This window comes from Suricata suricatta, chromosome 11, assembly GCF_006229205.1.
Source record: "Suricata suricatta isolate VVHF042 chromosome 11, meerkat_22Aug2017_6uvM2_HiC, whole genome shotgun sequence".
NCBI classification, from domain to species: Eukaryota; Metazoa; Chordata; class Mammalia; order Carnivora; family Herpestidae; genus Suricata; species Suricata suricatta.
In genome coordinates this window covers 72,906,088-72,932,370 of record NC_043710.1, presented here as the reverse complement: position 1 = coordinate 72,932,370, position 26,283 = coordinate 72,906,088, and the positions used below count along the sequence as shown (strand labels likewise).

Below are 26,283 nucleotides of genomic sequence, written 5' to 3'. Positions count from 1 at the left end.
AAATCAAGAGTTGGATGCTTAATTGGCTGAGCCACACAGGCCCCCCTCCACTTTTACTATTTCTTGTAGGGCTGGCTTAGTGGTTGTGAACTCCTTTAGTTATTGCTTGCCTGGGAAACTCTTTATCTCTCCTCCCTTTCTGAATGACAGTCTTGCAGGATAAAGTATTCTTGGCTGCATATTTTTCCTATTCAGCACGTTGAATATCATGCCACTCCCTTCTGGCCTGCCAAGTTTCTGTGGACAGCTCTGGTGCAAACCTGATCTGTCTTCCCTTGTAGGTTAAGGACTTTTCCCCCCTTGCTGCTTTCAGGATACTTTCCTTGTCTGTGTATTTTGTGAATTTGACTATGATATGTCTTATGATGGCCAGCTTTGGTTGAACTTAATGGGAGTTCTCTGTGCCTCTTGGATTTCAATGTCTGTTTTCTTTGCTATATTAGGGAAGTTTTCAGGTTTAATTTGCTCAAATAAACCAGCCCCTTTCTCTGTCTTCTTCTTCTGGGATTCATGATATAAATGTTATTACACTTTAAGGAGTTACTGAGTTCCCTGAGTCTACCTTCATAATCTAATACCCTTATTTCCCTCTTCTTTCCAGCTTCATTATTTTCCATAATTTTATCTTTTATATCATTGATTCATTTCTCTGTTTCTCCATCCTCATTGTCATGGCATCCATTTGGGTTTACATCTCAATTACAGCATTTTTAATTTTGGCCTGACTAGGTCTTAGTTCTTTTATCTCTGCAGTAAGGGATTCTCTAGTGTCTTCTCTGCTTTTTTCAAGACCAGCTAGTATCCTTATCATTGTTCATTTACATTTTAGTTCAAACATCTTACTTACATCTGTATTGATTAAATCCCTGGCTTTGACTTCTTGTTCTTTCTTTTGGGGTGAATTCTTCCATCTTGCCATTTTGAAGGGGGAAAAAAAGAAAGCTAGATCCTAAGTGTGTTTTGGTCTGCTTGTTAAGAAAAGGTTATACAAAACCTTAAAAAGATTAAAAAATAAAAATAACTTTTAAAATAATAAAATCAAAAATAAAAAACTTGATTTTTCTATATAAAAAAAAGGAAGGTAAATCCTGTTTCTCCTAGAGTTTAAGCCCTGCAGTACTCTGTGATTAGTAGGATTCGTGTGTTGCAGGGGTTTGTGCTGGTCTTCAGGTGTTGGGACTTGCTGTCTGATTTTCAGGTTGACTTGCCCTACTGGAGATGCACCTGCAAAGTGCAGGTGGTGGGGGTTGGTGTAAGCTCCTCCCACTTCCACTTGGCGGCGCTCTTTTGCTCACTGAAGTCCGTCAGTGTAGATGGGGGGAGGACGTGTGATGGCATCACCTGTCGTTTCATCTTTGGAGCAGTGAGCTTGTGCCTGCCACTCCTCAGGAAGCCCTCACAGAAGAGCAATTACCTCTACTGTGTCCCCGTCTTCCACCAGATCCCTGCCATCATCCCATCTGAGTCGGAGCTGTCCACCTGCCAGCCAGCACATCACTTTTGTGTTTTTAGAGCAGGCATGGCTGGGTTTCAAAATTCCAAACCCCCAAGGTGCACACCCATGCTGATCCTCTAAGGGAGAGTCTTGCTGCACTATGGCCAGTGCCACACTTGTCCCAAAAAACGTCCATGTGACCACACAGCAGCTTGAAGTTTGTGGTAAAGCACAGCAAAAAGCTGGCACCAAGGCTCACGGTCCTCAGGCCACATCCCCATACCTCTACTGGTGAACAGGGCAGGCCAGTGATGCCCACAGGGTCTTTTGTCTCCTGAGAGGCAGTGCCGCCTCTCCCAAATGCACTCCAAGAAGGGAATCCCTAAGCAATCCACGGGATCTTAAGACCATGCTGCCTGCTTTCGGGTCTCTGCCTTCCTTCCCCACCAGAGCACTGCTAAGTACACTAGATGTGAGGCTGTCGATGACGTGGGCCTCTAAAACTTCAGACTTTGTGCGCTGCTGCTTATAAAAAACCTTGTGATATTTAGCCCCTCTCCTTTTCCCACTCAAGAGTTTTATCGTGGAATCCTTTGTGCATGTTTTCTCTCTCTCTCTCTCTCTCTCCCCCCCCCACTCCTCTTTCTGTGATCAGGGCTTCTTTCCCTCTGCAGCACCCATGTCTCTTTTCTCTCCAAAATCAACTCTCCACAGCTCCTACCTTCCACAAGGTGTTTGCTTTTCTACATATAGACATGCAGTTTTGTTCTCTCAGTCCTCAGATCAATTTCTTGGGTGTTCAAAATGATTTAATATTTATCTAGCTGTATTCAAGGGATGAGGCAAGCTTAAGGTCATCCTATTCCTCTACCATCTTAACTATTCTCCCTATGTGTGTTCTGATATGGCCTCAAAAGGTATTTTGGAATCATTGTCGACAAAGAGGTACTGTTAGGGACTTGAACATATCACTCCATCTATATACCTCAATTTCCTCCCCATGGACTGAGTGTCAGGCTCTATGACCACCAAGTTTCTTTCTAAATCCCCTAAGTGGTTCTAGTTCTCTGACTACTGAACTTGGGCAGCCCTAAGAGAGAAACTGGCTGCTGATCCGTAATCTTTTTGCCTTTGTGCTGTTCAGGAAGGTAGTGATGTATAACAGTTCAGAACAATGTTTCTACATTAGCCTCTCTATGCTTCAGTTTCCTTATATGTTAAATGGAGATGATGTGATAAGAACACCTACCACAAAGTGCTGTTGTGGGTATTAAAAATGATCACTTTGGGGCACCTGGGTGGCCCAGTCGGTTGAGCATCCAACTTTGGTTCAGATCATGATCTACGGTTCATGGGTTTGAGCCCACGTTGGGCTCTGTGCTGACCTCTAGCTCAGAGCCTGGAACTTACTTCGGATTCTGTGTCTCTTTCTCTCTCTACCCCTCCCCTGTTCACACTCTGTCTTTGTCTCTCAAGAATAAATAAATGTAAAAACACAAAAAACAAAAAAAAAGCCCGATCACTTAGCAGAAACTCAATATGTAAAAAGCGCACAATAGATATAAGCTATTATTACTGTTGTTGTTGTTAGTTGTTTACTATTATTATTACCACCTTCCTTCTAACAGAGATCAGTTGGCAATGAGGACAGCGGGTAGGAAGACATAAATTTAGGAAAGGAAGAAAAGTAAAACTCCAATTATATATTTCAACATCTTAGAGAAAAAAACAGGTCTAAAAAAACAGGTATGGTCAGACCTGTTCACAAATGGGAAACTGAGGCAAAGAGCTATGTAAGTACAGACCAGAGGCTATCCAATGAGTCAGTAATAGAACCTGGAACCAAGCCAGAAATGGGTTTTCTGAGGATAGTGTTCAGATCTCAAGCCTTAGGAGATTTCCTAATAAGAAAGTGTTCCATTTTCTCTACTCTAACATCAGCCTGGAGGCATCAGGCAGACAAAGACACAGAGACACATGCCCTGATATAAAGGCTATTGGAACGAAGCAAAATTTTAAGGATATGAGAACTCGTGATGATAAGCTGTCTGAAATAAATTTCTCTTTCCAGAGCTCTCCGTGGGGCTTCAGAGTGCTGAGGCACAATAGAAACCGTAACTCCCCATCCTACTACAGAGACAGAGGTTGTGAACAAGTGCCCTAAGATGACCCATCTGGCCACCCATGGAAACTCTACAACAACCACTAACCACACACACACTCACTGAAGGAAAAAAACGTGCTTTGTCCTCATCTTCACTTACCTTCAAGATACACAGTAAATGCTCACTGGATCCTAATTTGATCAAATTCTTACTGTTTCTTGCCAATATTCCTGTATTAAAATCCCAAGATGTATGTCATTTGAATGTCTATGCTTCTGTTGCCAGATACACTTAAAATCAGAATTTAACCTATAATATAGAAACTTTTGCTGAGAAAACCACCATTTTCTTCATTCTCACTCATGGAGTTTGGACAGAAATGGTCCCACACCCCTAGCTCAAAAGGTGTGTCTGTGACACAGGAATAGATGACAGAGCACTTCATCCTGGTCTCAGTAACTGGCTCAGAACACGAGACTTAGCAGACTGGTATAACTCAGAGCTGAGAGATGAGAGAAGCCACATCCAGTGATGTTGCATGGCCCCCAGAAATCAGCAGTAGTCAAAGCCAGCCTACCACCTATCAGGTATGTGGGCCAATAAATCCTCCTTATTAAAAGGACCCAAGTGAACTTTGTTTTTTCTATATTTGTGGCTTGAACTTGACCAGTGTGTTAGTCTTGTAGGGCTATCATAGCAAAGAATCACAGACTAGGTGGCTTAAACAACCAAATTGTGTTTTCTCCAGTTCTGGAGGCCAGAAGTCCAAGATCACAGTGTCAGCAGATTTGCTTTCTTCTGAGGCCTCGTGGCTTGCAGATGGCTGCCATCTTGCTGTGTCCTCACATGGTCTTTCCTCTGTGTCTGCATCCCTGGTGTCTCTTTTAGTGTGTCCAAATTTCCTCATCTTATGAGGACATCAGTTACAATAGAACTACAATACAATGGAATAATGCCTTCAAAGTTCTAGGATAAAGGTATTTTCACCCTTGAATTCTCTACCCAGACAAACTATCACTTACATTGACGGCAGAATAAAAACACACCTAAGCATTCAAACCTCAGAATTTACTTACTTATTTTTTAAATTTATTTTGAGAGAGAGCATGAGTGGGGAGGGAGTGGAGAGAGAGGGAGACAGAATCCCAAGCAGGCTCCGCACTTGAACTCATGAAACTGTGAGATCATGACCTGAGCTGAAATCAAGAGTCACACGCTTAACCATCTGAGCCATCCAGGTGCCCCTCAGAATTTATTTTTAATAGGCCTTTGGGGGGAAGCTATTGAGGATATTCCCTAGCAAAACAAAATAGTAAACCAAGAACAAGGAAGACATGGGATCCTAAACAAGGAAGCAGTGAGGAAGTCTCAGATAGAGGGACAGTGCAGCAGATAGACAGGTGTCAGAGGATCGAGGCCCAGGAAGGGAAATCTGGGGGAAACAGATGAGGCTCTCTCACAGAATGCCTGTTTGGAGGAAGCATTCAAAAATAAATTAAAGGGGCGCCTGGGTGGCTCACGCAGTTAAGCGTCCGGCTTCGGCTCAGGTCATGATTTCACGGTTCATGGGTTCAAGCCCTGCGTTGGGCTCTGTGCTTACTGCTGCTAACTCAGAGCCTGGAGCCTGCTTCAGATTCTGTATCTCCCTCTCTCTCTGACCCTCTCCTGATCGCACTGTCTCTCTCTGTCTCTCAAAAATAAATAAAAAGCATTGAAAATAATTTTTTAAAAATAAAACTTTAAAAAAAATTAATTAAGGATGTAACAAAAGAGAACAGTGTCAGAAAAAGAAAGGACTTCTAGGAAAAACCCAAAGCTCTACAAGAGAGAAAATATAATCACCACACAAAATCAGACTCTACCCTGAACAGTTAGAATGATCTTCTGCTCTTAAATTACACCCATAGACAAAGTACAGTGTAAGTTACGGTGTCAGGACAGAATGTATACATCATGAATCATGAGATCGTGGAGGCTCCCTTGAGAGAAGTCAGGAGGTGGAAGGCAGGGAGGGAGTCAAAGGGCAGGGTAGAAATGCGAACAGGCCCTGTGATGCAAGAGAGTCAGTCAACAAGTGTCTAGAGCTGAAAGAGACCTAGAATGGTAAGTTTGTGACAACACTTCCAAGGAAACTGATGAGAGAAGTGCAACAGAGAGTGAACTAAATTCAAAGGTTGCAACAAGGAGGGTGGAGGATGGTAAAATCACAGCAGATGAACAGCAGAAATTCAGTAACTGATTTCTAAAATTATCCAAAAGCAGTTTAAGCATTTTATTTAGAGATATGAGGAGGACTACCAAAAGAACCAGTAAAAGGATTACAAGTGACCGTCCTAGGGATGAGGGCAGGAGTTAGGAAAAGAGGAGGCAAGGAACTGTGTCTTTTATGGACAAAATTCTATACTATTTCATTTATTAACCAAGCTTGGTTATTTTATAAATTCATTTAAAATTTTTTAATGTTTATTTTTAAGAGACAAAGAGAGACAGAGTATCAGTGAGGAAAAGGCAGAGAGAGACACACAGAATCCGAAGCAGGCTCCAGTCTCTGAGCTGTCAGCACAGAGCTCGATGTGGGACTTGAACCCACGGACCGTGAGATCATCACCTGAGCTGAAGTAGGATACTTAACTGACTGAGCCACCTGGGCGCCCCTAAATTCATTTTTTTTCATTTAAAGCACTCTAAAGCTTCCTTTGCAATCCCTGCCAAATTGCTCATAGGCCCTTGCTTCATCTACAGATTCAAATTCTCCTGGGCAGCTGCCAGGTCCCAGTGCCAAGAAGTCCTCGGGCACATCCCCCTTTCTTTTCATCCATCTTGCTGTGAACCCCACAAGCAATGAAGCTTCCATGGTTTTCCATAAGTCAAGGGCTTTTAATAGCACTTGATATTTATACGGTACCTCTCATCCAAGGACTGTGGTGCATGTTACAACAGTATCTCGCTGTGTTCCTGTGAAGGCGGGAGGCAGGTGCTATTAACCCCATTATACATATGGGAAAACTGAGGCAAAGGACTCTCATGACCAACCTGCTACGTTGGATCTGTCACTTAGGATTAAGGGGAGAACCACTGAGCCTCAGGACCCTTATAAGGGATTCTGGAAGATTTAACCCCTTTTTTAAAAGTCCTAAGGGGATTCTTTCTGAAGACACTTGTGAGTGGGCCCTAATTATGGGCTTCATTTTTTCCCACTTTTGGCTAAGTGATCTGGGGCCAAGGAAGAGTGAAGCCACGGGGAGAAGGGAGTAAGTTACAGAGAGTGGATGAAGAGGGGCAGAAATGAGAAAGACAGCCCTAGTTAATTGTGGGCAGAGTCCTACCATTCACTAAAGAGATGAGAAAATATTTCTAATGCTCCCTATTAGGTTTTCAGTTCTATGCTTGATGCCAGAGAGAATTCAAGGAAGAACAGAATTAGTGCCCATTGATCAGTAGTTCATCATTTAGTTGGATCCATAAGAAATATGTGCATTAGAATAGACAGAAACAATGTTGCACTGTGAGGTAGAAACGGGAGAGTAAGTGAAATAAGATGTTAGGGGAAAGTAAGGGGAGCAAGAGCTAGAAAGGTTATTTTTCTAACCTGTGCTTTTTCATTCAAGGGAATAAAGTCAAAATAAGCAGATCTGTGGTCTGTACAGAGCATTTGCTGAGGGCTGGAACCCAGCCACCACCCTTCCTCAGACCCATGGAGCCCTGGGGGGGGGGGCGCACCTCTTGTCCCCACTGCGAGGTACTTCCCAAGTCTCCTGGGGTCCCCAGACACAGCCTGTTACATAGGCCTATATGCTCCCCTAGAAAACGATGACTGGTATTGTTACCACTAATAGTGAAGTTATTATTAGCAAATATTTTATTAATTTAACTAATGTTACCAAAATCAGCATACATACTTAAACATTACTACTAGTAGTAGGTTTTTTGGATTCACAGAGAACCCTGTAGGCTTAATGGACTTGTCCATGAACCCTCAGGAAATAGGTATGCAGCTTCCCAGGCAAAATATTTTCTTAATTAACAAAGTTTAAAAGTGCCTAAGAGGCTCTTTGCACAGTTCTCTTTACTCCAGGGGTTTTATGCTCTCACCAGGTCAAGGCGCCCCCTAATGGTCATATGTGGCTACAAAGGGGTCCCTCAAGTTCACCCAGACAGCTGGTCAGCTCTCCTCTGATATTCGCAAGTACTAAAACCCAGAATGGTAGAGATCAGTATGAATTTCTCTCAACTGATCGTTAGAAAAGGAGCCAAAAAAAAGTTTTGAAACACACATGAAAGCTACTCAGTAAGTTCAGTAGAGCGGCTGAGAAGATGAGCCTTTCATGCTTGAATCAGATGAGTGATGGGTATTAAGGAGGGCACTTGTGATGAGCACATAAGTGCTAAATCACTGAATTCTACTCCTAAAATTAATATCGCACTGCTTGTTAACTAAGCAGATTTAAATAAAAATTTGAAGGAAAAAAAAGAAGAGTCTTGGAATTACTAACGGACATTCGACCCCAGAGGTGTGAGACCATCTGACAGGCATGTGCTTCAACCGCCCGTCTGATCTTCAGTTCCCTCCACCACAGCCTCACAGAGGAGCCTGCCAGCCTTCCATAGTCCTACTCAGGCGAGAGTCCAAGTCGATGATGAAAATAAACAAGCTGGGGTGCCTGGGTGGCTCAGTCAGTCGAGCATCTGACTTCAGCTCAGGTCACGATCTCGTGGTTCAGGAGTTCGAGCCCTGTGTCAGGCTCTGTGCTGACAGCTCAGAGCCTGGAGCCTGCTTCGGATTCTGTGTCTCCCTCTCTCTCTGACCTCCCCTGCTCACACTCTGTCTCTCTCTCTCCCTCAAAATAAACATTTAAAAAAATTTTTTTTAAAGAAAAACAAGCTGGCTGATCCTGGAGCAGTACTGGAGAGGACGATCCCATCATCCTTTAAAAAGAGAAAAGAAAAAGACAATATTTACATTATTAATTTCCTATTTAATTAATTATCCAGTTCATTAAAGGCAGATGAATTATACACGTGTAGTTTATGCTCAAAAATCCCAAACAATAAGTAATAAAAGCAAAATTGCTCTTCCTGAAGCTATGTTAAGTATTATATCTCTGGTGTCAATTCTGAAAATGACCGAACAGGATTATTGTTTAACCAGGAAGGACGGTACCTGTGTTTATCTCTGCCTCCTCCTGAAAACTCCCTCCAAAAATGCAATAAAATAATTGAAAAGGATAAAAGAATGGGAGAGGAGATCGCAGAGTAGAAAATGCAGACACATTTGTGGAAGATGGAAAGCAAGCGTACATGTGGAACCTAATTTCATGAGAAGGAAGACAGCTGGAAAGGTTTGTAACTGGCCCTGATCATTCAGCCACTAAGTGGCAGAACTGAAATAAGAAATCAGGCAATATGTTTCCAGAGTCTCTGCTCTTCACTTAAATTCTTCTACCCAAAACTGACCTTATGTGTCATCAGTGGGACCATTCTTTAGGCTCTCAAAGACAAGGAAAGAGGATATTTCCTGTGTTTCTCAGGAGCTGCCCCAGTATTTGTGGTTCTACATAATGTGGCCGCCAGGCATTTAACACCCTTCCCCACAACAATAGTGAATGTGACCAAGGAGCTCAGACTAAAGAGCTACAGAGGGTCATTACCAGCAGCTCGGTCCCATGGAGAGAGTCAGTACCATGACCAGGGGCCATGGTCAGGCTCTAACATTGCACAGGGCATGGTGGAGGGAAGCCCCCACCTTGGCAATGCCCTGGATCGAGGTGCTCATAGACACATCCTCAGAGAGTACGATGAAGAACTTGGTAATCAGTGGCCCCTAGTATGATATGAATGGGTAGCATTTATTGAGCACTTAATCCACATCCGGCACTGTCACGTGACATTTTGTGGCTACCACTTCTCTATTGATAGTGTTTGCACATACTGGGAACCTCTAATCCTCACAGAACCCTGAGTTATGAGGTGATCTTGCCATTATTCTGCTCCCCGTTTTTGAGATAAGGAAACTGAAATACAGAGAAATTAAGTAACCTATCCAAATACACACAACCAGCAAGGGGCAGAGTGAGATCGTCAGTGTTCAGAGATTCCACAGTGCAGCAGCATAACATATGAACAGCATGAGAGGATCAGCAGGGCCTCGGAGAAGAGAAAGCTAAGACCGGACCCCATTGAAACCACCTCCCTGGCTGTGGATTTATGTCACTTCTTTAGTGGGATGGAACTGGAGATGAAAGAAAACTCTACGTAGAACTCAGTTATCACCACCATATATTTGTGTTTACACTAATGATTACATCCACTAAATCTCTCCGAAATCCTCATAAAGTCTTTCCCGTTACTGTGATTAATATCTGAACAGGGTAGAAGGGACCATGAGTCAGGTTTCTGGGGACCAGAGGGCAGACCCAACCATCACATCACCCCATGACATTTGAACAAGTCAAGCAATTGTGTGCCTCCTGTTTCATATGCTGACATACAATCACGGACACACATTAGCATGTATTACATGTGTGTATAACGGTCACAGGCCAGTGAGCAAGGATACACATGCGGGTCAAATGTCCACATCTTCCGTCTATTCACTGTAAGACCTGGGGCAATTTTTTCATTATTTCCAAAGCTCAAGTCTCTCCTCTCTCACAGGGTTACTGTACAAAATGTGTTTGAAATCTCTTTATAAACCCAAAAACTTGATTTAAGTATGTCTATTATTTATGTATATGTATCTAAGTGTAACACATATACTTTGCTCGCCTGCTTGACATTTTTTTAAGGCTTATTTATCTTTTCGAGAAAGAAAGTATGATTGGGAAAGGGGCAGCGAGAGGGGGACAGAAGATCCGGAGCAGACTCCAAGCTGAAAGCAGCAAGACCAATGTGGGGCTCGAACTCATGAACTGTGAGATCACGACCTGAGCCAAACTCAGATGCTCAACTGACCACGCCACCCAGGCACCCAGACATTTTTATCTTATTACCTCTGTACCTGTCCTCGTCTCTCCATGTCTGCTCCTAGAAGCACCTTCATCAGGGAATGATGTTAAGGCTTCACTTTGAAGAATGTTTGCCTTATTTTTGATCCTTAAGAACGGGTGTGCTCTTTTTAAAAGGCATCAGATAATACATTTGACATTTAGCAGCAGTGAAGAGAAAATCTTCCAAATGCCTCCTCTACCAGGACCTGGGGACTGGATAAAGCCACATCTTTATTAAGAGTTGTCCCTGCACACCCCCTCCACCACTGAGTTAAGTGCAGCCCATCCAGGCCCTTTCTGTAGGTGACAAACAGCATGGGGTAAACTTGAGGGCTCGGTCCAAGGTCAGAAGGTTGACAATGCCATAGGAAGAGCCTTGAGAACCTTGGTGCTCTCTTGGGTGCCCTGACCTTGGGCGGGTCAGATCTTCACTGCTCCTGTTTTCCCATCTGAAGAATGAGGAAAAAATAATACCATCCCGACAGGCCCTTGGGCTTGCAGAGAAGTGAGCATAGGCACAGCATAAGAAAGCACTTTGCTACCTGTTCTAAATGATGACATAGTTAGGTCTCGAGAGCCAGGTGTCTGATCCGAGAATCACGGGCTCCACATTCCCAGGGGCTTAGTAGCTCTCTGGTAGTCACTGGGGAGGAAATGTACAGCTTCCTAGATCGCTAAAGGGAAGCGTGTTCTCATAGGCAGGAAGGGATGGCAGCAAGACCAGAGACAAAGAGGGCATTCACCAACAGCCTCTGGTGGTGCTGGGCTGGGAAAGCTGAGACAAATGCAGAGCAGAGCCTCTGGGGGCACTGGGCAATTGGATAACCAGGTTCCTGGCACCATGTCCCAAGTGCTTATACTTCCTCTATCTCTTGCCACATTCATATCACAGCTTCAGAGGCGGGAGGGACGAGAGAGAAGGGAGAAAAGGCCCCTTTGACGATCCATTTCTCTTCCTTGGCTGGACGAGAAACCAAGTCCAGCCAGGAAGCTGCAGCACAGCCAGGAGGCTCCACTGTCCGTCTGTATGAGGTGTGACCAGTCGACAGCCATGGGCCTTGAGTGGGGGATCTTCGAGAAGACAAGATGACCAGGGGATGGTCAATAACCTGGCCCTTCCCACACATGTTCCCACAGGGCTGGTGGGCCCGTCCTGCCCACAGACATCCAGAGCAACCACATCCCCACGCCCTCCTCGGGTCTCTGGGGAGTGAAAACACATCCACCAGGGAAACTTTCCAGGGGTTATCAGGAGTGACCCAGAGAGAGGGGCAAGTGCAGTAAACACAAGCGCCTTTGCAGCTGGGTGCCTGGGCTCTTCCCCAGGGGGCCACTTGGCAAGGTGGGGCCAGAGAGGAAGTGGGAACCCTGGGTCTCTCTGAGTCTAGTATGCCACCGTGCTGGGGGGACTAAAAGGAGCCTGGAAAGGGCGTCAGCCTCTAGAGAAACAAGCGACCCCCTCACCGAGAAGGCTTCAAGGAAGACCAGACGGCTGTAGTTAGATGCCCATACTGTCCTGTGAGGGGGCTACCTGCTAAAAAGGGGAAGGATCTAGAGGCTGCCCAGCAGCTTACAGCAGCTGATCTAGAAGATTCCCTGGCACTGCCACAGGGCTTGCAGGACTCCTTCACCATCGCTGGCCTAGCCCAGCCAAGGGGCACTGTGCCCCTAACCCCCACTGACCAGGCACTGGGTTGATGGGTATGTCTGCGTGTTTCTGAGTAAGAATGGGCAGGATTGTTATTGAATGCAAGTCCCCACAGCCTGGTGCTACACACCTGGCCTAAAAGACTCTGTGCAGCAACCATGCTGTCCAAACCAAACTTGGGGTGTAATTGTCTGACAAGTGTGTATATGAATAAATGGGGAGCATGAGACAGATTCCATGATATGAAGTCTGTGATTAAGAAATTCAAAGGCTTGTGATTTTTCCCACCCACTAAGCATGTTGAAGACAAAAGCTATGGTAACTGGATAGACTCAGAAGATCAGCTACCTCGTTACAAGCTGTGTGACCTCAGACAAATTCCTTAGCTTCTCTGAACCTCAGAATGCTTAGCAGCAAATAAGTAAAATACATATAATAATGAGGCATCTTTCACTGGAATATCGGAGAATGAAACGAGGTCATGTCAGTGAACATGAGTGCAACTATTTTTGCTTCCCCCACCCCCCCAACTCCCTAGCTGCATAACCTTGAACAAGTAATTACTACTCTCTGGGGCTATGCTTCCTTGGGAAGTGAAGGGACAAGATTTCTAAGAGTCTTTCTCAGCTTTGATATTCTCTGCCAGGACCCAACGGAAGGATCGGCTTCTCACCATTACATTAAGCACCTACCTTCCCCTTTCCAAATGTGGCCACAGCCTCCCCATCCTCCGCCTCCACCACCCTCTCTTTTCTCTTATGAAGATCTGCAGTTTCTCTGGAGAGTTAACACAGCTGTATTCATTGCAGCAAGAGCTGTTATGTCCAGGCACCAAGGAGCAATTGGGGAGCTTTGGGCTTGGTACCTTCGTATGGGATCCAAGAAGGCCAACAGTGCTCCTACTTCCTACTCACCTGCCCTGACTAGGAATAACTAGAGGTGGAAACTAGCAGACCTATACTTGCATAACAGATCTGTTATTACCAGCTGGGAGCCCCTGGGATCTTACCCTACTTCTCTGAGCCTGTTTCCTCGAGCAGCTCTGAAGCTGTTGCCTTATGGGAATGTTCTGAGGATTGAATGAAATCATGTCAATAATGTTTCTACAGCGAGTCGCTGTAGCTGTGTGTGTTGTTGTCTATCATAAAGTGTTATTTCTCACTAAGGGTTAAATTTAGTTAGTGATTATAATAGGGAGTAGTCTCAATCTCCTTCATTCACACAGAGGATCCAGAGGCAGCAGTTCATTCAGCTATCAGTTTTCTGCAGCCCTGAGTTTGGATATCAGATAGAAATAAAACCCTAAGCATTATCATCCCATTGGAGCCACTATTCATTAATAACTTTGGCTCCTCTGTGGGAGTGGAAAGCTAAGGCTGGACATTCTCAGTTTTGTCCCCAGAGAGAGGACCCTGGCTCTGCAAATTACTCCAGGCATCCCCCGTGGGACGGACCAGTGGTGGCATCAGACCTCTGTGTCTGGGGGCCAAACTAGTGAATGAGATGCTATTTATATGCCAGTTAAGAATCTCAGCATACATCTGAGTCTATAATGGGCACAAAGGAGTGTTAAAGAAAACATCACCTAATGTGAAATAGGAATCCCTCCCTGGGTTGCAGAGATACGTTCTAGAACCTCAGAGTTCCAGAGCACCAGTGTTGCAAAGTGCTCAGCAGATGAGATACTGAGTTCACTCCTATCACATTTATGCTCAGGAACAGCAAGTGCAGAGAAAACAAGACACAAAATCCTTCCCTCTTTCCATGTGCCCCCATTCCGGCTTCTCGGAAATCTCCACAGTCAGTGAACTCAACTGACAAAGAGAGAGAGAAAGGAAATTTTCCACATTTGTAAAATGCCAGGTCAAGATGATTCAGATCCCCCTTGGTTCTTTATTCTGCACCCAGCCTGCATTGACAGCTTTGTATGAGAACATTTTGAATATATCATCTTACTTTCAGACTGTCAACACTGGGCAGGTGCTGGAGCCTGCCAAGATTACAGACTTGGTTTGGTTTTTCCACGGCTTTTTTGGAGCTGGACTCTTTGTAAGAAAGAATGTAGCTATCTTGCCTCCTCCAAGTCACAAAGCAAACATTTCATCTTGGGCCCACCTTCCCTGGGCCCCCAGAGCATAGCTAGTTCTCTCCTCCTATACCTCATGATACATAAACACTTAGCACATGGTACAGCGAGCATCTGTTTATGGTCTCCTCCACTGGGCTGTGATCTCCTCAAGAACACAGTCCAAGTCTCACTCACCTTTGCTCTCTAAGTGCCTACCTAGCAAAGTGCTGGCTTAGACTAGAGCTTAATGTGTGCTTGTTAATTGCATAAGGAGGTACACTATAAAAAGCATAATAACCAAGTATTTGTCAGGTTCATCAGGTTTCGAGATGACCATCTCAAAAATTCTGTACCACTCATCAAGGCTTCCCTAGGCAAAATTATGGGGTTGGCAAACTTTTCCTATAAAAGGCTGGATAGTAAATACTTCCGACTTTGCAGGCCATGTGGTCTCTTGTTTCAACTACTCAACGCTCCCACCAAAGGGCAAAAGCAGCCGCTGACAATGCATAGACAAAAGGATGTAGTCATTGTTCCAATGAAACTTTATTTATAAAGACAGTAAATCTGCTGGATTTAGCCCACATATTGTAGTCTGTTGCCTCCTGAGACACTGAGTGTTTTCGTTCCTTTCTGCCTTTGTTTTCATTCGGCTCCTCCTCTCCTAGGTATCCAGTGTTCCCTTATGAAAAGATCATTTGTTTATGGAGACCCAATGCCAGACACTGAGTAGGTGCTCAGCAAATGGATGGATACATGCATGGGGCATAAAGATCCCTCAGAAAAACAGTTCTGTTTCTCTCCCTTCCTGTTTCTTCTCCCCACACAGTAGTAGACGCAGTGACCATCCACCCCTCTCATGATGGCAGAGGCTGGGCCTTCCTGCCTGAGAGAACATTTAAAACAGCAATACCTGGGTAAAGGTGGTCTCTGTCTCAGCTTAGAGCCCTCCCTAAGAGGCTGTGCAGACCTAGGAAGTCTGCCAGATCATGCTTAAATCACAAGTCTGCCCCTGAGCTGCTGTGCAGACCTCCCTGAACTTCCATGCAGACCTCCCCGAGCTTCCATTTCAGTAGGGAGAACATCAAATGAGCGCACCCTGCACATACCTGGCTGCCAGGAAAATGCACTCTGTCCTCTTTCCTGGTTCAGATTACCAGCTCCTCTGCCTCCTCCCATGGACTAGCCAACCCCGTCTCCAGCCTCGCCCCTGCCTTGCGTCTTCCCACAGGATGGGCTTGCATGGGTCCGTCCCGCCACCAAGCAAATGCTGAATTCCCCTTGGCCTCTGCTCTCCTCATCTATAGGATATATAGCACCCAACTTCTCTCAAGATGTAATGAGCAAATGCAGAAACTGTTGAAGGGAGTCAAACCAAGCAGTTTGAGTATATTTCGTCTCCCTAATAGAATCTCAGGTTTATTGAGAGTGACCCACAGGGAAAACATTCCACGGTCCTCAGGAAAGCAGAGTGGAGCCTGACTCAGTTCCTCTTTCTCCTCTTTCTTTCTTTTTCTTTCCCTTTTTTCTTCCTTTTTTTTTCTTCTTTCCTTGTTCAGTCAATCTTTGGTGTCCATTCTTGGCCTTCACATGTGCCAACTCTAGGGAAAACTAAGGCAGTGGCTATGGGTTGGAAAGAGGAGGACACACTGGAGCCATATGGAAAGGTTGGGCTAGCAGGATCTGAAGACTGATGGGGGTGAGGGAAGGGAGCAGGCCAGGTTGGTTCCAGCATTCTGGCCTGGGCACCTGGGGAGATGGTGGTGGCATTCTCCCAGGCAGGGGCCTCAGGGTGGGAGCCGGGAGGGAGACAGAGTTTCCACATCTCCCTGAGGAATCATAGGAAGCTTGGCTAGGACTGGAGACCAGGAGAGAGGCAAGATGGAGATCCCCTGTAGAGAGGTGATGTGGAGCCCTAGAGGGTTCATCCAGGGCTCATGAGCAGGATGAGAGAAGAAAGGAACCTAGGTAAGAGCCCCAGAGAAATAAGAGGAAGGAAAGTGTGAGAAGGAGGCTGAGAGAGAACAGCTAGAAAGTCTCAGGTGAAGCAGCAAAGGGGAAAGTGAGAAGAGCTGAGCAGGAGAACATTTCCAGAAGTGAGGAATCCCAGTGTCCAGCACAGCAGAAGAGACAGGAACTGGGCCTGGGGAGGCACCTGCTGCACGAGGAGCCCAGAGCAGCCCTGGGGCTGGCAGGGAAATCCAGACTGCAAGAAGCAGAGGAGTGAGTGCCACTCTCTTCAGTCTCTCTGTGCCCTCTGGGTACTGGGCCAGTCTGCGAACCAGCAGAGACAGAAAGGACACTCCACGTCGACAGAGCATCTTGATCAACGGCCCTGAGGAATCTTGGAAAATCAGGACTCAGAGTTTCTTGCTTGGGTCTTGGAACATGGGTAACATTTGGAGACCAAATTTCAGATGAGGTTGCTAAATGGCTGATGACAATTGCCTACGAAAGTGGAGCTAATCTCTTTGATACTGCCGAGGTTTATGCTGCTGGAAAAGCTGAAGTGATTCTGGGAAGCATTATCAAAAAGAAAGGCTGGAGGAGTTCCAGCCTGGTCATAACAACCAAACTCTACTGAGGTGGAAAAGCTGAAACGGAAAGAGGGCTGTCAAGAAAACATTGAAGGACTGAAGGGCTCCCTCCAGAGACTGCAGCTCAAGTATGTGGATGTAGTCTTTGCAAATCGACCGGACAGCAACACCCCCACGGAAGAAATTGTTCGAGCCATGACACACGTGATAAACCAAGGAATGGCAATGTACTGGGGGACCTCATGGTGGAGTGCAATAGAGATCATGGAAGCCTATTCTGTAGCAAGGCAGTTCAATATGATCCCACCAGTCTGTGAACAAACTGAGTACCATCTTTTTCAGAGAGAGAAAGTGGAGGTTCAGCCACCAGAGCTCTACCATAAAATAGGAGTTGGAGCGATGACATGGTCTCCCCTTGCCTGTGGAATCATCTCAGGAAAATATGGAAATGGAGTGCCTGAAAGTTCTAGGGCTTCGCTGAAGCTGTCTTCACTGCTGAGCTGTACACTGCTTCTTCTTCACATGTCTGTTAGACATCTCCCATGGGCATTAGTCGTGCCTAGTGGAATCTACTGTCACCCCCTAGAACCTGCCCTTCTTTCTTGGTTAACAGTGCCTCCACCCTCCATCTGGCGATCCCAGTCAGAAGCCAAGGGTTATGTCAGACTGCCTGCTCTCCTCCCTCACTCTTGTCCGGTGGGGCACCCCTGCCTTCAGACCACATCCTGACTCTCTATGCCCCATCCCCTATACAGCCCTTGTTCACACTGTCATTCTTAACCTATTTTGCTGCAGTAACCACCTGTCTCCACTCTCTGACTTTTCCCCTTCTGCCAACTACTTATCACTGTGACCAACTATCTTGCTAAAAGACGAATCTGGGTGCCTGGATGGCTCAGTCGGTTAAGCATCTGACTTTCGATTTCTATTCATGTCATAATCTCACAGTTTGCGAGTTTGAGCCCTCCATGGCCCTATCAGTGCAGAGCCCACTTGGGTTTCTGTCTCCCCTCCTTTGCTTGCTCTTTATCTCTCTCTCAAAATAAGTAAAACTTTTTAAAAATAATAAAAAAATAAAAGACTAATCTGACCATATCAAAAAATATCTATCTATCTATCTATCTATCTATCTATCTATCATCTATCTATCATCACAACACTAGTAGACACAGTAGATCAACCAGAAATCATGGTTTCTGCTCCTTAATAACTGTAACAGGCATTTGTGTGAAGGCTTAGACATATTATCCCATTGACTTCCTATAGCAACTTTGCCAAGCAGGAATCATCATGTCCTCCGACCAGTGAAGAAATGAGGCCCAGGCAGATTAAGTCATGTGACCACAACCACATAGTGGGCACAGGGCAGAAATGGGGCTTCACCACCTGTCTGAGTCCAAAGCCTTTGATCTCTCCATTTCTCCACCATCTGATGCTTACATGCACATGCAACTCAGAAGCATAAAAAAATGGCATGTGTGGATCTATGCTGGTAGAGGTCCTGCTCCACACCACATCCCAGTGAACAGGACAGGGAGATACTAGGAGGAGGGCTGCAGGCTGTGCTGTTTTCCAGACAAGACAGAGAACCAGGGCCACTTGACCCACCACTGCCCCGGCAGCCCCCCCCCCCCTCCCGCAGGTAGACAGCCATTCAGGGGCTGAGTTCCTCCCATGGTCAGTCTCAGCCATGATGTGTAAAAATGTGCCCAGAACGATGTCATCTCCTTGAGAGGGAAGCCCCCCAGCCTCCCCCTGTTGTTGCTGGAGGGCAACCTTGTGATGTCAGCAAGGTTGTTGTCTCAGAAAGCCAAAGCCAAGAATAAAAACTCTCTATTTTTGTGGAGCCACAGGCCAACACAGAACCTGCAGGCTTCTGTGGTTAAAAACAATGGGCATCTGGGACCAGCGTCCCATGAACTGTGTATGCCAGGCACTGAGAAACAGAGTCCCCATTTTTTTTCATGAAGCTAGTGGTTATTCTCTGGAAATATTATTTGCAGATTTGGCAAGACCGTTAGGAAGGGCAGCTTAAGTCTAGTTAGTGGTGTGGTTTGGGGCCACTCAGGGGCCTGATTAGGAGTAAGGGTCTGCCTCTTGCCACAGAGATGGTTCAAATCTCCTTCAGAACAAGGGAGGTGGACAAGCAGGCAAATAATTCAGCCCAATGGGGTGAGTCTCTGGTGCTATGGAGCTTGGGGGTCTGCAGAAGAGAAAATAATTAACTCTACCTTGGGGAACAAAGAGGGGCATCTGAGAGAAGAAGGTGTCTGAGCTGTACTGTACAGAATTAGTACGTGTTTGCCAGCCAGAGAAGGGAGGAGGCGTTCCAGGCTACTAGTGCTGGAATGCAGACCCAGGCAAAATTCTGCACCACCTTGTGTGCCATGCTGACGAGCAGCTTCTTACCCGTGAGTACTTCACCCACAAGCATTTATTGAGCACCACTGTGTGCTAGCGCTGTTCCACGCATGAGGGACATGGCAGGGGAAAAAGCCAATAAAATTCCTGCTCTCCTAGCCCTTAGTCAAAAGAAAGACCATGAATAATCACCTGTATACTATCAGAGCGTGAGTGCCTTGGTGGGGTTCATTCTGGCCAAAGTCTTATATGCAGCATTACAGATCAGAACCCCCATTTCACCTGGGAATAAAGTGAAACTTCTCAGGAACCAAGAACAATAATACTAACCAAACTCATCAAATCTTGACTGATAAATCAGAATGTCACTATGTGGTTGGGGAGTGGAGGTGGGGGGGAGGTCAGGCCTTCTCTCCTGTCTCCATGGGAAGTGGTAGCATACAGGGTGATGAAAGCCAAACAGAGCTGGGTTTGAAACCATGCTCTCTGGCAGGCCAGCTGTGAGATCCTAGCAAGGCACTTCATCTCTCTATGTTTCAGTTTCTACCACCGGAAAATGGGGACATCAGCAGTCACCACCTCCTGTGACGGTGATGAGCACTGTATGAGATCACAGAGAGCACCCAGTCCCGAGCCTGGCTCACAGCTCTGCTCATCCAATGGCAGCTGTGAGAGAACCGGAGGAAGGGGCTGTAGGACCACCTCCGTACCTAGTCGTTATGGAGCTGTGATGGTCTGATACATTTCCACTAAAGATGAAGAACTGATACTTAGACAGACTTAGCACACTTTTCTCCAGCACAGTGAACACATACTGCCCAACCCTAAAACTGGGGTTCTCCTTTTACTAGATGCCAGGTATCGGCCCTGGCCCTCACTCATCAAGGCTTCATAACTAGCCAGTAGTTGGCCCAAGTTTGTTTGGTATAGTGTCTGGCTGGCTGGCTTCTCAGAGACCTGAATACCTTCAGGAAGGGTTTGTACCCCTGTCCCCAGTTCTCCTTAGTCCCCACCACTTTATATTATATTATACCATGACACATTTTCTTTTTTAAAAAACTTTTTAATGTTTACTTTTTGAGAGGGAGAGACAGCACTAGTGTGGGAGAAAGCAGAGAGAGAGAGGGAGACACAGAAATCAAAGCAGGGTCCAGGCTATGAGCGGTCAGCACAGAGCTAGCCCAACATGGGACTCGAACTCACCAACCGTGAGATCATGACCTGAGCCGAAGTTGGACACTTAACTCACTGAGCCACCCAGGAACCCCCCCAAAACATATTTTCTGTCTTAAAATTACCTGCCTACCTCTAAAGTCATGTGACTTTGCATCCCACCCACCCCCTACCTCAGACTATCAGGTGAAAGACCAATCATCTTTACTATGGACTACATACCAACTATACGTTCCCCAGGGGATGTCTTGGTCACCTTGGGGAGCACTGGGGATTTCCCAGATGCTTGCAATGGCAAACATATCCACCAAGCATCTCTTAGGGTGAGGTGATTTTTTTTCCATAAATTTAAGTGCACCCATTAGGTATTTATTTCCTGTTCCCGGACCATGGCTCTATCTGGCCAGGGGAGTGTCCTCTCCTGCCCCATACTTCCGGAAACAACATGGGGAAATGTCTTCACAGGGTTTACCTTTATAGCTGGGTCCTGAATCCGTGCTGGCACTGTGGTGAAGCTGTTGACCCAGAGCCCCGTTCCCAGTGGCAAGAAGCAGAATGTGGTGTGCTCAGGACCACAGGACCCACTGGTAGGCATGAGGGCAGGAATGACTTGTTCTGCCTGGCAAGAGTCACAGAAAACTATAAAGAGGAGATGTATAGTTTTCCCGCAGCTGTTATAACAAATCGCCGCAAACTTGGTGGCTTAAAAGACCAGAATTTTATTCTCACACTGTTCTGGAGGCCAGAAGCCCTAAGCAACTGTGTTGGCAGGGCCCACATTATGAGCTCTAGGGGAAAAGCTGTCTCCTACCTCTTCCAGCTTCTGGTGGCTATTGGCATTCCTTGACTTGTGAACACTTTACTCCAGTCTCTGTCCCCATCTCAACATTGCCTTCTCCTCTATGCGTATGTCTCTCAAAACTCCTTCTGCCTCCCTTATAAGGATACATGAGATTGTATTCAGGACCCACCCATGTAAACCAGGAGAAACTCTTCCTATGAAGTATCCAACATAGGGGCACCTGGGTGGTTCAGTCGGTTAGGTGGTTGACTTTGGTTCAGGTCATGATCTCACAGTGTGTGAGTTTGAGCCCCACACTGGGCTCTCTTCTGTCAGCACAGAGCCTGCTTTGGATCATCTGTCTCCCCCTCTCTCTCTGCCCCTCCCCTGCTCATGCTCTCTCTCTAAAGAGAAGGAAGGAAGGAAGGAAGGAAGGAAGGAAGGAAGGAAGGAAGGAAGGAAGGAAGGAAGGAAGGAAAAAAGGAAGGAAGGAAGGAAGGAAGGAAGGAAGGAAGGAAGAAAAGAAAGAATGAAGAAAGAAAGAAAGAAAGAAAGAAAGAAAGAAAGAAAGAAAGAACAGACTCCAACATAATCATATCTTTTTTCATATAAGGTAATATTCACAAGTCCTGGGATTAAGAAGTGAACATATCTTTGGGGGCCCACTGGCTTAGCCTATCACAGGAGGTAACATTTGGGCCTCTTTAAGGGTGAATAGGAGTTTACTTCACAGCAAAGGGTGAAGAACATATTCCAAGGACCAGAGGCAGGAAAGCCCTGGCCCTAGCCTGGGAGTCCATCAGCTGGTGCCCTGGAAGGTCTTGCTGATGGAGAGGTGAGGTGCTGGTGGCAGGTCAAGACCAGGCTATGAAGGGGGGCTCATGTACAATGTTCAGGGCCTGTGTTGTATCCTACATGCAATGAAAAACCATTACACATTTTTTGGGGGGAGAGAGAGAGCAAGTGGGGGGGGAGGAGAGAGAGAGAGAGAGAGGGAGACATAACTCCAAGCCGGCTCCATGCCATCAGCACAGAGCCTGAAAAGATGCTCAAACCCATGAATGTCGAGATCATGACTTGACCCAAAGTCAAGAGTTGGAGGCTCAACCAACTGAGTCTGTCATCCCAAACCAACAGACATTTTAAAGTAGCTCAAGACACAGTCAAAACTTTGTTCCCAAGAGCACACTCTACACACTGTATGTTAGCTAACTTGACAATAAATTATATTTTTTAAAAATAAACAACTTTGTTCCAAAAAGGTAACATTCCTTTAATTCCAAGAGCATTTTCTTTGCCACAGGTTATGGTGCGGCACTGATGCTCTTGAGAGGTGATGGAAAAGGCTGCTGTGCTCACAGATGTGGGAGGTTACCCCACCACCACTCCACCCTCAAAAGGTTTATTTCCAAGGCTGTGTGATTTCTCTCTTTTTCGAAGGATAGACTATTGACAATTGTTTAGTACTCCTAATACCCCCCTTTTAAAGCACAGTGATATAATGCAGAGCTCTAGCCAACAGAGCTAAGAGCTTCTACATGAGATCCCAGGACAAATGAGCCTGGAGACAGGGTGCGCAGAGAACCATTCACAATGGACACAGTGTCCACCAGCTCTGGTAGACCAGCCTGCTCGGGTTTGTTGGATGTTTCTATCTGTTGTCCGTGAGAAAGTGTAGGACCTTCCCATCCTTTGGCTTTCTATTTCCCTGGTAGCTAATGGAGTAACACATCACAGAACTGAGACTCAAACAAGAAAGGACATTGGAGATTTTTCTCCTGAAAGCACTTACAAAGATCCACTCATATGGTGGCCCCATGAAGAACAGAGGCTGACACTCTAAGTTCATCCACTGTGCATTTATTTTCCGTTCTGAGTCATGGCCCTCTCACACACTGCTCTTTGTCCTAACCAGCACCGCTAGAAGAAAATGGTGGGAATGTCACTATCAGTTTTGCAAACTTATTTCCATTTGACAACTAGGAAAGAGAAAGCCCAAAGAGGCTGAACAGCCTGCCCAAATTTGCATGGCTTTAATCTTAGATCCAGAAGGTATGTTCAGGATTTTTATCCAACCTTGGGGAGAGTGGAAGTTCCTTCCTTCAGCACCAGGCCTTGATCTTATCACACAGTTGACTCTCCTATCACTCCAAAGGAAGGCAGGACTGGCCGAGTGAGGACTCCATCTCTATCATCTTACTCCTGGGATCATGCTGTCTCCCACATGCAAAACTGCTTCCCAGTGTCCCTGATCACAACCCTTAGAATTCTAGTTCATACACCATTTCACTCCTCTTTTCTGCTCCAAAGTCCCCTCTCCTGTCTCTGGCAGCTGTCAGTCAGACCTTCCACAGATCCTTAGCTCTGTGTTGTCTGCAGACCATCTCCAAGGGGCTCCCCAAGTCCTTCCATTCAGCCCCTGCCGTCTCCCTTCCTCAGGCCCTGTGTTAGGAGAGACACAATGTGGACATGTCAGGAATAAAAGCTTGTGCTGTGAAGCAAACAAGTCCCCTTGCCCCAATGCATTAATGCACTAAGATGCCAGAAGGTCACCTTTCCTTGACACTGGCCTCACGGCCACACTCACCCACCCATCCAGTCCATATGTATTCATGGGGTTTGTACACAGTAAAGCCCTGTCTTGGTCACTGACTCAGGCATTAGAAAAACACGTACTCATTTACTCACCCAATCATACAAATATTCGTTGAACACCCACCACCAGAATGGCTACTAGCTCTCACTTAGAGGGCCAACACCAGCTGATTGACCGCTTGTTCTGTGAAGGACTACGAGGCCTTGTCTGGGGTTGGTGGGGAAGATGCTGAGATCGATCACAGATGTCCACCATGAACGCAGACAAGGAGGCCTCCTCTACGTGCCAGGCAGTGGATAGGCTACTGGCAGTTTGGTGGTGAATAAGTCATGTTTCCTGCTCTCAATTCTGTAGTGAATGATTTCATTCTCTAGAATTGCAACTGAGGCAGGTGGATGGACAGAGGGCTTCTCAGTTCTAGTACTCTTTTTTCTTTCTTGTGCATTTGGGAAATGAAACAAAAACAACTACCTGGTCTGTCATCTTTCCAAGAGAAGATTCAGATTGTGTTCAGTTTACCAGGAAACTCAGGGCATGCATCTTTAGAAAGCACTACCACCTCCTTCCCTGTTTGTGGCACTGAATTTTTGGCTCTGTTCCATTGCAGATGCTGTTCCCTGTGCTTCTGGCCCTTCAGGGCACTATGGGAACTGTGTACCGTGTGGTCATTTCTTCACTGGGTCTGCTCAGCGGCCCCTTCTGTGACACAGGCAGTGGAAACTACACCTCTCCTTTCAGGAATAACACCCTGGAGTGAGTAGCATTTGTGGCCTTGCGTCAGGGCCCAACGTCTAAAGATGTTACAGCCGATGACCCCAAAGAGTATGTGCTCTCAGTAATGGCTGCCCAACAATGTGGCCAGTGTCTTGTTTGTCTCTTCACAGCTGCTCCCAAAGCAACAATAGCTAGGTGGTGGTTGGCCAAGGGGAGAAGCCCTTGTGTGCTGATGCTATTCACTACAATAGCTTGACTTCATTAGTCCTAATTACTAAATTCAATTGCGTATGTGCTGAGGACCTGCCTAGTACTGCCTAGGCACTATGGTGAGAGAAAGGACTCCAAGGGAAATATAAGACAACTTGCCTACTTGCAAGGAGTTCACAGTCTAATTGGGGAGACAATTACCACACTTGGGGTTGCACAAGTATTGTGACATGGCTGGGCCCTGTGATGCACATTTATTTTCCTAAAGGAATGCAGAAAGCCTGCACCAACTATTGACCCTGCTTCTCCTCTCATTTCCTGCTTTCTCCCTGGCAGATCTCATCTGCTTTCAGAACCATCCATCTGTACATGTAAATAATTCCACTATGTTTATCTCTAGCCTAGATCTTTCTTCTGCATTCTTTTTTTTTTTAATGTTCTTTATTTTTGAGAGAGAAAGACAGAGTGCAAGCAGGGGAGGAGCAGAGAGAGAGGGAGACACAGAATCTGAAGAAAGCTCCAGGCTCTGAGATGCTTAGGTACAGAGCCTGATGCGGGGTTCAAACTCACAAACTGTGAGATCATGACCTGAGCTGAAGTCGGGCACATGACCAACTGAGCCACCCAGATGCCCCTCTTCTCCCTTCTTATCCCTTCTTGAAATTTCCTCTTGAATGTCTCAGCATTTCGGTGCTAATATGTCCCAAACCCTTAATGTTGCCCCCACAAATCTTTCTCAGTCACCACAGCCCATTAGATGGCACCTAGAACTTACGAGTCATCTTATTCTTCTCCTTTCTTACTTTCCCCGTTCAGTCCACCACCAAGTCCTGTTAATCCTTCCTTGGCAGTAGATTTTTGAACTGGCCACTGCTCTTCACCTAGTCTGCCATTACCCCCTTCCAAGTCCTATCCAGCACCTTTTGCCTCCAACAAGCATCTTACCTCCATTTTTCCTTTCAGTCCTTTGTCGTACATTTGTCAAAGGGGCTTTGTCAAATGTAAAGGTACTGATAAGGCCATGACATTTTTATATTTAAGAAACTTGCAATCTCGTTGGGAACCCCATGAAAATGGATTTAGGTATGGGTAAAGGTAGAGAGAGATACAGAGACATAATACATAGCCCCATAAAATATGACTTGAAAACATATTCCATTTTTCTTTGTCCAGCACATACTCTGATTCCAAATTTCTCTTATGATTTTTGCTTACATGCTATTCTTACAGTTCACTGCTCTCCTCTCTGCTGCTCTTTAAGGCCAAGTGACTTATGAGGTCTCCTCCAGTTACTCTAGACCTCTCAGATCTCCTTTCCATGATAATGATTATGATGTAACTAAAACAGATCACCTACTGCACAGCAGACGCTGACCTAACACCTGTGTCATCCTCCCAATTGTGCTGTGGTGTTGATGCTCTCAACCCCATTTCCGGCATAAGGAATCTAATACACAGAATCATTTAGGAAACTTACCTCAGTGAGGAAACTTCTTAGTGAGGGGGCTGGAATTAGGACCTAGGTCTGTGGGACTTTGAAGCCCAAGTTTTCAACCACTCCTCATTGCCCCTGAGATCCACACACCAGTTAAAATCGAGTCTCACACAATTGCCCACTTCTCCGCATGCTCTATGTCTGTACCTACAATGCCTTACTGAGGTATAAAGC

General features: G+C 45.9%; 1 long non-coding RNA gene and 1 pseudogene across 2 annotated transcripts; one reads left to right on the top strand and one right to left on the bottom strand.

The window, feature by feature from the left end:
* The first annotated feature begins 15,999 nt into the window (after nt 1–15,999).
* On the top strand, nt 16,000–17,508 carry LOC115272626 (annotated as a pseudogene).
* A 2,700-nt stretch (nt 17,509–20,208) lies between these two features.
* On the bottom strand, nt 20,209–25,939 carry LOC115306672. 2 transcript variants are annotated; one of them, XR_003915395.1, is made up of 4 exons: nt 25,830–25,939; nt 22,887–23,536; nt 20,786–20,932; nt 20,209–20,236 (listed from the first exon to the last, which is right to left on the bottom strand). It is a non-coding gene; the product is annotated as an uncharacterized LOC115306672 (long non-coding RNA). The 2 variants fall into 2 exon arrangements; XR_003915396.1 differs by having other exon boundaries at nt 20,786–20,897.
* Nucleotides 25,940–26,283: the final 344 nt, after the last annotated feature.